Source organism: Pseudorasbora parva, chromosome 19, assembly GCF_024679245.1.
Source record: "Pseudorasbora parva isolate DD20220531a chromosome 19, ASM2467924v1, whole genome shotgun sequence".
NCBI classification, from domain to species: domain Eukaryota; kingdom Metazoa; phylum Chordata; class Actinopteri; order Cypriniformes; family Gobionidae; genus Pseudorasbora; species Pseudorasbora parva.
The window spans coordinates 32,834,404-32,847,835 of record NC_090190.1 but is presented as its reverse complement, the minus strand read 5'-3'; the positions used below and the strand labels follow the sequence as shown (position 1 = coordinate 32,847,835).

The window sequence follows — 13,432 nt, the reverse complement described above, 5'->3', positions numbered from 1 at the left end:
TTTCATGCACAAAGGAAAGGTGCTCCTTTCAGAAAACATACAAATAAAGATACTTTAAAATGTTTAATTGATTTTGGAGCATTAGGATTGCTAGACAAGGGCTTAATTAACTCATTTTTGTGAACCTCAAATGTGAAGTTTTTCACTGGTTTTGCATGTAACTCGTAATTAGCCTGTGCGCATTCAGACTCATTTTACCAGCACAGGTCTAATTACAATAGAATAGAATAGAATAGAATAGAATAGAATAGAATAGAATAGAATAGAATAGAAGAACACAATACAATACAATACAATACAATACAATACAATACAATACAATACAATACAGTTCAATACAATAGAATGAATGCATTGATGTCACTTTCCTGCCAAATAAATGCCCCCTTATGCATGTTAAACAAACTATTATCAGTTAAAACTAAAGGTTATACTAGATAGTGTTCCTTACAACTTACCAAAGATCCATGGATATTGACATGCAGCCAGGAAATGTGTTTCCTGACATTTATAGGCCTATGTGCCTGATTTTGATGCCGGGGAAAACAGTGCATCCGGAAAGTATTCACAGCACTTCACTTTTTCCACATTTTGTTATGTTACAGCCTTATTCCAAAATTGATTAAATTTATATTTTTTTCCTCAATTCTACAAACAATACACCATAATGACAGTGTGAAAAAAGTTTGTTTGAAATCTGCAAATTTATTAGAAGAAAAAAAAAGTTTTCACCTCAAAATCTTATTTTTTTGGGGCAGCTTCTCCCATTCTTATTTGCAGTACCTCTCATGCTCCATCAGGTTGGATGGGGACCATCGGTCCACTGTCATTTTCAGATCCCTCTAAAGATGTTCAATCGGGTTCAAGTCTTGGATCTGGCTGGGCCACTCAAGGACATTCACAGAGTTCTGTAGCCACTCCTTTGTTATCTTGGCTGTGTGCTTAGGGTCGTTGACCTGGTGGGAGCTGAACCTTCACCCCATTCTGAGGTTTAGAGCGCTCTGGAGTAGGTTTTCAAGGATATCTCTGTATATTGCTGCATTCATCTTTCCCTTGATCCTGACTAGCCTCCCAGTTCCTGCCACTGAAATACATCCCCACATCGTGATGCTGCCACCACAATACTTAATTGTAGAGATGGTATAGGCCAGGTGATGCGTGGTGCCTGGTTTCCTCCAGACATGACGCTTGCCATTTAGGCCAAACAGTTTAATCTTTGTTTCATCAGACCAGAGAATTTTATTTCTCGTGGTCTGAGAGTCCCTCAGGTGCCTTTTGGCAAACTCCAGGCAGCCTTTCACTTTGGAGTAACTTCCGTCTGGCCACTCTACCATGCAGACCTGGTTGGTGGAGTGCTGCAGAGATGGTTTTTCTTCTGGAAGGTTCTCCTCTCTCCACAGAGAAATGCTGGAGCTCTGTCAGAGTGACATCTAGATCCCTGTAACCTCCAACTCAGTTTTGCAGGGTGGGCAGCTCTGGGAAGAGTCCTGTGGTTCCAAACTTCTTCCATTTACGGATGATGGAGGCCACTGTGCTCATTGGGACCTTCAATGCTGCAGAAATATTTCTGTACCATTCCCCAGATCTGTGCCTCGATACAGTCCCGTCTTAGAGGTCTACAGACAATTCTTTGGGCTTCATGGCTTGGTTTGTGCTCTTACATATACTGTTAACTGTGGGACCTTATAAAGAAAGGTGTGTGCCTTTCCAAATCATGTCCAATCAACTGAATTTACCAAAGGTGAACTCCAGTCAAGTTGTAGAAACATCTCAAGGACGATCAGTGGAAACAGGACGCACTTGAGCTCAATTTTGATTTCTTTATGGCAAAGGCTATTTTATGTATGTTTATTTAAATACTGAATAATGCAGAATATAAGATGGTAAATATTTAATTGATGAGTTGTCAATTCAATATTTAGGGTATGAATTTACCCCAATATTCAACATATTAACACAATATTAACACAATATGATAACTGCAAATTCACGTTTTGCAAGTCCAGTTTGTAAAAATATAAATCTAATTTCTTGTGAAATCTATTTGTATAGTCCTTTTTATGTTTCTTTTTGTGTGTTTTTCGTGACATTCACTCGGAAAACCAATGTTGCCACAGACTTTTTGCCACTCAGTGGGCGTAACCACAGTAACATTTTTATGTAAATTGAGTAAAACCAGTAATTGATTATGTAAATTGATTAAATAAATATAAATAACTCAATTTAACATAATACAATGGTAAAATTCTGCTTTCTTTCAGAGATAATACCAGATGAAAAGATGCAACTCATTCTGTGCCAAAATTCATTAATTGGTCATTGAAAAACCTTGACCCTTTTTCTGAATGCTGGGGCGATGTGTCAGAGTGTGTTTGTGTGAACAGCTCGGGGATATTATTGTCTGAGTTTTAAAGCTATTTGGTATTGTCTGCATGTGAGTCGTCATGACATTGAGAATATCACTGTTAGAGGCAATGACATTTCACTGTGTTGGAAGAATCTGATAATTGGGCCTGATAGTGTGTGTAATATACTGCAGTTAATATCTAGTGAGGGTAGCAGCGGTCTGTCTGAACATACGTTTCTTTGGAGAAGCAGTAATTATGGAAGTACAGTTGTGGTGTAAGGGTTAATAGCTGCAGCTTGCTGGAATGTGTCCACATGTTGTTTGTGCATGTGTTGGAATGTTTCCAGGTTGATGCAGAGAATTCCCCACCAAAGTCGTACCTTTGACAAGACCCTCTCTTTCATTAGATACCGTGCTTCCTTTTTTCGTTTTTTGACTTTCTTTTTGCATCTATTGTCCTCACGCCACTGTCTTCCTGCTCGATTCTCCCCTCCCCCCTTTTCCTCTCTCCTTCCCTCACCAACCTCCTGTGTTACCCCATGTGTTCTCTCTCTGTCTGTCTGTCTGTCTCTCTCTCTCTCTCTCGCTCTCTCTCTCGCTCTCTTTCTCTCTATTTATTTCGCACATGAATTTCAAACCCTGAGGTGCTGGGGGGTTGGGTGTGAGCGATAGCGAGACAAGAAGAGAGACTGTATGTGTGTGAACGAGTTGAAGTGTGTGTGTGTCCTCTGTATGCATGCATGCATATAGTGCAAATATCTTAATGCAGATACTTCTGTATGTTCATCTGTGTGTGTGTGTGTGTGTGTGTCATGAGAGACAAAGAAACAGACAGTGTCTGTTATCGGTTCATTAGAGTGCCTGGTACTGTTGGTCGAGTCTGATTTGTTGCTCTCATTCTCAAAGGTCTGCAGTAATTGGGCAGCACATCTGTGTCTTACGATTTGATTGGCCAGTTCCGTGTAACAGTGCGAAGGGGATCTGGCGTTCAGTCGTGGTCGTTTAATTAACACTTTTTGTTACTGTAATACACAATTGCAATTTGTTAAAGGGATTGTTTGGGGATAAATTAAAAAATTCCTACTGTGAAAAAAAACCTGTGTGATTTTCTTTTTTCTGTGGACCACAAATTGAGAAATCCCCCTAAATATGTTCTTTTTTGTTTTGCAGGGTGGTGGTTCGGATTTACATGAGGGTAAGTAAATTGTCACAGAATTTTTTTTTTGTCTGAACTATCCCTTTAACAAACCATCTTCCACAACACACTTTTCACAGTAATTTTGTGTAAACAGTCTCTGAAGTTGTATTGATCTGAGTGGCTAAACAGACCCTCAAGAGAGTTCTGGGACACTCATAGAAATTCAATTCAAGCATTAGAGACAAGACGCTCAGCTTTTCACCCGAATAACATATTTAAAGATGTCAGGGTCCATTTAATATTTTTGTTGTATGAGGAGCTTACAAAGACATTTTAGAGGTCGTCCATCCATCCTTCCATCCATCCATCCCTCCATCCATCCATCCATCCATAAATATGTAAAATTTATTTTGATTCAGATTCAGGATTGTGATGCCAATATCAATTTCCTTATTAAATTGAATTTAAAATAAATTGTTTTGAGATTTGTGGCTGAATGGCCTGAAAGTAGATTTTATAGACCTTGAATTGATATATGAGTCATAGCTTTATATCTCACACTTTATTTTCTCTCCCTATTTTCTTTTCAGATCTTATTCTAGTGGAAGAAATGCCAGTTACATAAGGAAGTAAGTACATTTTAAAAGTGCATGGTCAAGTCCATGGTACTTTTAATGAACATTTTATTAATTTGATCTCTCTACTCTGGACAACTATAGTATTAGTGGCTGTATTATAAGAGATGTTGTGATTGCTGAAGTGGAAATTGTATGATGTAAACATGTTGATTATATAGTTATGAGTAGTAATGCGCCTTGATAACACAAGTTAGGTGTCAAGGTCAAGTATTCACTGCATTGTTGCTGTAAATTGGCTTGCCCATTATTATTGATAAATAAAAACACACAATTAAACAGTACAGCTACTAAAGGGGTAGTAGGGGTGAACTTTTTTTCTTTAATACTCGCAACTTTGAAAATGCCATAGAAATAAGACAAGGTTATATAAGAAATAAGTTTATAGAAATAAGTTCAGGTTCAAGGCTCTAAGACATTTAAAAACGCAGGCTGCTACCGAATCTGCTGTCACTATATACGTGCCTTTTTTCTCATCTCTCTCTTTGTTCTGCATTGTTCTCTCTCTCTTTCACCCTCCGCTGCATGAGTCACTCGTTTAACTGAATGTTGATTGCAGAATAGTTCAATTACTATAGATTGCCATCCTTTCATCCGTTTCTGCCCTCCTCCTTTAATGTCCTCTTAAACACACACACACACACACACACACACACACACACACACACACACACACACACACACACACACACACACACACACACACACACGCGTTGGTCTATGTGGTTTACAGGGACTCTCCATAGGCGTAATGGTTTTTCTATCCCCTACGCTGCCCCTGCCCCTAAACCTACCCATCACAGGAAACATTCTGCATTTTCACTTTCTCAAAAAAACAAAACACAATTTAGTATGTTTTTAAAGCTATTTGAAATATGAGGACATCATAAACCACATTTATAGTGTAATACCAGTTTAATACCCATGTAGTTATACAAATTTGTGTCCTCATAAACCACATAAACAGGCTCACACACACACACACACACACACACACACACACACACACACACACACACACACACACACACACACTATCTCTTAATGTAGCAAGCTAATAAATAAAAAAAATATGGTTTTCTATGTGACAGACTTTTTGAGTGATCCATGTGATCCATTCATTTCCACCATCCAAGTTTATGTTGAAATATTTAGCATTTAGCTGTGGCTTGAACAATGTACCCCAATAAGATTGAGACTTGCGTGAAGTTAAATTGAGACCTATAGATTTGTGTTTTATGACGGGCTGAATGACTGTGATTGCATGAACAAGGCTGAAATCATCTTCAAGAGTCGGTGGTGATTTCAAACAGATGATGTGGTTTGCTAAGTGATAGGTGTAAAACAGGAAATTAGGCAGCCATATATTAGGGGTTTGTGGTTTTAAAAGGTTTACAGCATGTATTAAATTATAGATAATTTAAGATCAATTGTGGTTTTATGTTTTCTAGAATACACGGTTCTAAACTTCAAAACCTTTATTTAGCACACATTAAATTGATGAAATGTTATTTATTTTTCTTGTAAATGCTGTTCTGTTTTAAATTAATTGTAGAGTCCTAAAAAATGTATCATGGTTTTCACAAAAGTATTAGGCAGCACAACTTTAAAGTCACTTAAAATTTGCCACCACTGCCATTAAAAAGGAAATTAAATCTAATTACTTATTTTTTTGGTAACAGTACCATGAAAACATAATTTATTTTATACACTTTACTGCCAAATTAAATTTAGGTGTTCCAATCACTTCCATGGTCACAGGTATACAAAATCAATAGGCATGCAGACGCTTCTACAAACTTTTGTGAAAGGAAGGGTAGCTCTCAGGAGCTCAGTAAATTCAGGCGTGGTATTACAACAACGTGGAAGCAATTGGAAACAACAGCACCTCAACCACGATGTAGTAGGCCTTGCAAAATCCCAGAACTGGGTCAGCGCATGCTGAGGTGCACAGTGCGCAGAAGTCGGCAAATTTCGAAAGAATCAGTAGTTACAGCTCTCCGTACTTTATGTGGCCTTCAGTTTAGATCATGAACAGTGTGTAGAGAGCTTCATGGAATGTGTTTCCATGGTCGAGCAGCTGCATCCAAGCCTTACATCACCAAGCTCAATGCAGACATTGGATGCAGTGGTGTAAAGCATGCCTTCACTGGACTCTAGAGCAGTGGAGACATGTTCTCTGGAGTGACGAATTAGGCTTCTCTTTCTGGTAATCTGATGGACAAGTCTGTGTTTGGCGGTTGTCAGGAGAATGGCACTTGCCTGATGGGAGGGGGGGGGGGGGTCGTTTTTCAGGGGTTGGGATATGCCACCCAAGTTCCAGTGAAAGGAACTCTTAATGTTTCAGCATAACAAGATATTTTGGACAATTTCATGCTCCCAACTTTGTGGAAACAGTTTGTGCATGGCCCCTTCCCCAAACATGCGCACCAGTGCACAAAGCAAGCTCTATAAAGACATGGAAGAGTGAATTTGGTGTGGAGGAACTTGACAGTCCTGACCTCAACCCAATAGAACACCTTTGGGATAAATTAGAGCGGAGACTGAGAGTCAGGCCTTCTCATCCAACATCAGTGCCTGACCTCACAAATGCACTTCTAGAAAAATGGTCAAACATTCCCATAAACACACTCCTAAAGCTTGTGGAAGTCCTTCCCAGTAGAATTGAAGCTGTTATAGCTGCAAAGGGTGGGCCAACTTCATATTAAACCCTGCGGATTAAGAACTTAATAAAGTTAATTTGCGTGTAAAGGCTGGTGTTCCAAAACTTTTGGCAATAAAGTGTATATAGTATATAGTACCACAATATTTGATGAATTGTGGTGTTCACACAGGTGCGATTGCTCTGTTAATGCTGGTCATTTAAATAGGTGTAAACGCTGCCACCCAAACCTAGGTGTGCACCAAGCGGAACCGAGACTTTTCAAAATTTGGGTCTTGGTCTGCTTCCAAGGGAACTCTGGTGCGGTTCGACTGAAATATGAATTCAACAAGGATCAAAGACATCTAAATTAACCTAAAAGAGTACTTGATGTCACAAGATGTGACCCTAAAAAGGACAGTATACTCAAGCATATGTGTTTTTATTTGTCATAGGAGATACACTGCCCATTACAGTTTGGTACAAGCGTCAGATCTCAAAATTTAGCCCAGCAAAGTTCCGTGGCAAAATATATTTATGAAAGCCTTTTTTATTGTATGTTTAGGTTAGGTGAACGGAAAAAAAAAATGACAATGTATACTTTTCTATTTTTGGTTCTGACCAAATCAATCAAGAGAACTGATATACAAGTGTGAACAAATGCAATAGTATTTGAATATGAATAGGAAAATAGTGAAGTTACGAAAATATGATTACAATGATGGATTCTTGAGTGAGATATAGAGATAAATGAAGATTATAACCAGCACAGATCTTGGCATCTCCTTTATTTACCTTTGGAGCATTAACATTACCAAAATTACTAATTTAGGTAGTCATTTATATTCAATCTTCCAGTCCGTAAATATTTGTAAAGCACACTTGCAAAGCACCACAAAAGTCTAGTCTTGAAGTTTCAAGTGCATTAGTAAGTCTAAGAGGCTCTTTGTACGTTTCCCCCTCTCTTTCATTTTCTCTCTCTCTCCCTCTGTCAGTCTTTCTCTCCTTCATCCCCTTTTATCCATCACTCGACTCAATATTGATCTGAATTCATTTGTTTCTTATTGATTTAGTTCTCCGCCCTCTGCCGCATTGTGCAAACACAAGGACACACAGGCTGCTCAGACCACTGCCAACACACACTCAGACTCACACGCCATAAACCACTCACTTCTTTAGTGCATGTCACTTGTTCTTAAATACAAAGAATCATGGAAGATTTTTCATTCCTAAGCATACTTTTTTAGCACAGTTTAGAAGTTTAAAGAGTGGACAGGGTTTGAAAAAAACACACTTGCACCAGGTCTTTCCATCAGCCTCTGTAATGATGTAGACTGGAGGCACAGATGCCGTATTGATCACTGTCCTGAAGGAAAGATTTAAGGAGGACCTGACTGGTGACACAATTAAAGCTGCAATCCTTAGAAAACCTCTGAAGGTGTTATTAAAAAGAACTCTACCTCGGGAAAAATCAAATGGGAAAATAATCGACAATAAAAATATAAGACGAAATCTTAAGAAGTGTTCTTATTTATATATATAGATAAATAAAAAATAAGAACACTTCTTAAGATTTCGTTAATTTTTATTGTCGATTTTTATTGACAATTTTTATATATATAATGTATATATAATATAAAATGTATATATATATATATATATATATATATATATATATATATATATATATATATATATATACATTTTTATTTATTTATGCATATACAATATATAGTTGTAATTTTCCCATCGGTTAATCGATGTGTGACAACACCGGTAATACCGGTATCACCGACTTGGGCTTTTAAATCACTATTTCTATATAAACCGAAAGTAAAATACGCATGACTGTTCGGGCATTCATAACGGAGTGGAGCTAAGCAAGTGGTTTCAAATAATTGCAATGAAAGTTAAGCTTCCATAGCAATGAACTGAAAACGCGCCATTGTACATTGTACAATCAGGATTGCTACACCATGAAAGACAGTTCAGCCGGAAATGCGCCCTCTGTGTGGCCGTGAATGAATGACAGTTCAGTTGTGTGCATTTTACTTTCGGTTTAAAATTAGCACCAATTGGGGGACTGGTTGCTTAAATTGTGGGTTCATTTTCCTATTATTCTTAATGGAAAACACAACAAAACGGTACAATGACACACTTTTACATTTCTCTTCGAAACTAAATATTCCACAGCCTTCTCAGTGAGCTCCTCGCTCTTGCAATGAATGAAATCTGACTCCTGCTGCTGGTCTGTGCTGCGGCTCATGCTTTATTGAGCAGACACGATCAATTTTTATTTGTATTGTCTGTTTTCTAGCTAAACTAAATTATTTTATGACTATAAAAAAATCTAAACAACAGTGGGGTCGGTTCCACGGAGGGCAAGTGATGTAACCGGTGCTGAGTCTGAACACCGGTAACACCGACAACACAAACTATCGTAGCAAACCTAGTATGTAGTCTTGAAATGGATTCTTGTAATTTCATAGCATTTTTTCATAATTAAAATCCCATGGAAATGTTGAAGTACTTTGAGTACCATCTAAATAGCATGATATATGAATATGGTATATGATATTCAGTACCATGATGCAGTCATCAATGTACCACAATTCAGTCACTTGAGGCTCAAATATTTGAATGGAGAAAATGAAGTGGTTCTGTTTAATCTATTAAAGAACAGATTATTCAGGTTATATGTGCAGTTATAATAGGCATAATGCATTTAATTATCTAGCCTTATTCTTTCATATGAATTTCATGGGAAAAAAATTACTTATAAAATAATGGTAAAAAATGGTCATGACCTTTCAACACATCATATCACCCGCTTCAATAGTGCGTTGAAGAGTTTGGTATATTTTCAAAGTAAATAATATGAAAAATACTCCAAATGCCTTTTCATTGCCTGTTTTCTACATCCATCTGGAACAGCTTAAAGAGTTTTTCTTTGTCACCGTCACCTTTGGCTTGCTCACTTCTTTTTTTAAAGCGGCTTTGAATGCGTTGTAAAATGTACTTTGCAAATAAACTGAAATAAATCCCAGATATAAACTTGTTATTTTTTATTTTTGTCTTTTCTGTGGTGTTTTTTTTATTGGTAATTTAATTTATTGGCTTTTATTGTTCAGTGTAATAATGGATAGTGTTTGTGTGGCATATAGACATTTTTATTAATTCAATATAAGTGCGGCTCTTAACCCAAAGACTTTTTCATCAACGTGGACCTCGATTCAAATTTCAGCTTGCCGAATATGCCTCTCTACATTAGTTGAGGAGCACTTACATAAAATGGAAATGTTACCTGACAGTGTACACTGATAATAGCATCTACTGCATAGAATGTCTACAGTTACAGAGATAGATAGATAGATAGATAGATAGATAGATAGATAGATAGATAGATAGATAGATAGATAGATAGATAGATAGATAGATAGATAGATAGATAGATAGATAGATAGATAGATAGATAGATAGATAGATAGATAGATAGATAGATAGAAATATAAAAAAATAAAATGACGTTGTCGCCAAGTCCCTATCCTGTAAATCTTTCCATGCAGATATTAATCAATAATTAATGTTTTTTTCTGATGGCAGGAAGGAATACTGTGGAACTGCAGTTTGGAATGTTTCTTCAAGAATTTCAGCATACGGTAATAATGGAAATTACCATCTTTCACTTTCTTTGCTTTTATATCTTGATCTCTCTGTCATACATTGTGACTGAAGGGAATTTCAAGCATTCCACCTTTCTTTGAAATTTATAACTAATGATTTAAATGTTTGAGAGAGAAATCCTGCGAAAACATGGACTTATTTCACCCCTTATTTCAAGTAATATTTTTCATACAGAAAATGTTCATATTTTCATTAAATGAAGCCATCCTTCTCCCAAATTCCTTGGATGTTTGACCTTTTTTATTTATTCCCCATATTCGCAATTTGTATTACTCTAATACTCTGCTGTAATACAAATATTTGTATTGGATTAATGAAAGGCAACTGAAGAAAAAAAAAATTGACATGAGAAAATTATATTTATTTAAGACAATAATGTTGCGCGAGAGTATGTTTTTGACATGGTTTCGTGAGATACACCGCATGACATTGACAAAGACATAGAGCTCTTTCACTTTCGACGTTATGTTCTCGCCTAGTTATGGATTTTATGAATACATTTTTCTGCATCCTTTATAAACTCAGCAAAGCCGTCGTTAAATGCATATTTACTGAGGATATATCATATCATTTACAGGTATAGACTCGAACAAAATGAACACAATATAGACACAAATCCAGACGCACACAGCTGGCACGGCACTTTGCTGCCAATGACAACACTGCCCTGGCAACCGATGGGCACGTCGCCAAGCCAGCAAGTTGCCAAGCAGCGAGTTCCCATAGCAACCTGCCATTCCCTGGCTTTTTGAATAAGGTATCGGCAGACAGACACTCAGGCTTATGGGGAGAAAGAGGGGTTTGGATGAGGTAGAGAGCAGATGAAAAGTGATTAAAAAAAAGAAAATGAAAAGAAAGCGATAAAATGTAGTGAGTAAAAGAGAGATAGATTTTGCCAACTTTTGTTAACTGGCCCTAAATTGAACTTTGAATCTTTTTTACTGTTGTGCTTATACAAAGTCAGAAATAACCATTTTTATTGCCACTTTTGATCAAAAATTCTAACTAAAGCTGATTTTCTTTAATATCAACATTTTAAAATTTAAAACTGAAAACGCTTAAAAACTCCCAAAGACTTGTGGCAGCTTTATCTCGGTGTGGTCTGAGAATTAAGATCATGACAAGTATGTTTGACTTTATGTCCCAGTAATTTGTGCTGGCAAAGACACACACACACACACACACACTCATATTCAGGTTGGCAAAAAGCTGGCACTGGCACCACCGTGCCGCATTCGCACGTGATTGGACTGTGAATGTGGCAGGGAGAGAAAGAAAAAGAAAGAGGGAGGAAGATAGGGTGGAGCCGAGCCAGAAAACGAAGGACAAAAGTCTTGAAGGATATTAAACCGCAAAAGTGACCAACAGCAAAATTAAGAGCAGGCACTAACCCATAGGCCAAATTGTCAACGGTTAGGTTTGTAGTTTATTTTGCATCGGGTAAATGGATGCGTTTGACTGTGAAAAGGACAGATAATGAGAAAGGAGCTGAATAGAGCGCTCAGTTAATGTTTGGACCGCATTCACGTCTCACCCTGGAGATCTCTGTCATTGTCAGAGCTGTCCAGCATATGTGTCTGCAGTTGTCTGGGAACAGTGTGAATGTTAACTGTTTCGTGTTAAAAGAATGGTTCACTCAGAAATCACAATAATGTGATCATTTTACCCTCCAGTGGGCTGTTAATGGATGCGAACGGATCGTCAAGTGATTTGAACGGATTTGAATCAATTTGATACATAAACAAATCATTCAGTCTTGTTTTGTTTTGTGAACCAGATCTACAGTTTCATGGAAAAGGAACAAAAGAAGCACAAACTTGTGTAACGTGTAGTATAACACGCACAACTCAGAAAGAAAAAATCGGAATGAAATTCAGAAAGTCTTTTGATAACTCAGGAATACGAGAAATAGGAGAAAATCAAGCAAGGCAACTACACAGTAACACAAACAAAGGAGAGAACTGAACTGAGGCTACATCTATATTAATCTGGATACATATGAAAATTGTTTTCTTTTAAAATGCTCTCCGTCCACACTAGCGTTTTCCAAAAGTTTCTCACTCCAGTCTCATCTTAATGTCGCATGTCATTTTTCTGTCCGCTAGAGGGCGCCTATATAAAACAAAGGTGTAGTTTAATGATGCCAAGTTTGAGCGCAGAATCTTGGGACGTGTGGTCTTCACCTCATAGCGGGTGGAAGAGGAATGGTTCAGAAATTGTGAACAAATGGCTCGCGAGCAGCGGGACTTTTATTATGACGGGACACAGTCATTGTTGCCATTTTCGCTTTCTCCGGTCATGAGCAAGAGGTGACGCAGCTCTGTTTATCATATTACATACATTTAAGTGTGTTTAAAAGGATGTCATGATGTTACTTTGATGATGCTTTGACACTTGTTGCACACTGCTAAAAGTCAAGCGTTTCTGCCAAATAAAACCGGACACCGAGGGTAAAGCCATGATAAAGATTTGACGCAATTGACAGGTGACTACCTCAGACGTCCCAGATCCTTGGATAAAATAGCAATTTTCTCACCATTTACAAATAGTTGGAAACATTTGGGATATTGTAAGAACTCAACTAAATATATAACACTGGCCTGGTGGTTTTTGGATATTTTACTGCAAAAATCCTACATAGTGCACCATCAGTTTTGAGTATCTATAGAGTAGTATTGCATCCTTGATATCTGCGAAGAGTCTTTAGTTTGATCATATTTATAAAAGACAGATGAGCTGTACTTATTCTTTCTGAAAACAGCAGAACTTGTGGAGGTGTAAGGCCGCCCAAATCGTCCCAATGGAGGCTAACGATCGGCGGGTGAAGTTCGCTGCGCGTTCGTCTTTTCAGCGGGGAAAAGGGGATTTTATTCCAATTCCTCTTAATCTGACTCCATTTAATGATAATTTAGAATTTGGGTTAGAATGCCAATTGGTTATTTGGTCATTCATTTTTAATAGTTTAACTACACATTTAATTATTCCGT

At 37.5% G+C, this 13,432-nt stretch overlaps 1 long non-coding RNA gene across 3 annotated transcripts in view; it reads left to right on the top strand.

Moving 5' to 3' along the window:
- Window positions 1-13,432, top strand: part of LOC137048285 (uncharacterized) — a 50,114-nt gene that overhangs the window by 15,416 nt on the left and 21,266 nt on the right. For all 3 annotated transcript variants that reach the window (XR_010899357.1, XR_010899356.1, XR_010899355.1), the window contains 3 exons: window positions 3,518-3,542; window positions 4,076-4,114; window positions 10,365-10,420. This is a non-coding gene — a long non-coding RNA (uncharacterized lncRNA). The remainder of the gene's footprint in view (window positions 1-3,517; window positions 3,543-4,075; window positions 4,115-10,364; window positions 10,421-13,432) is intronic.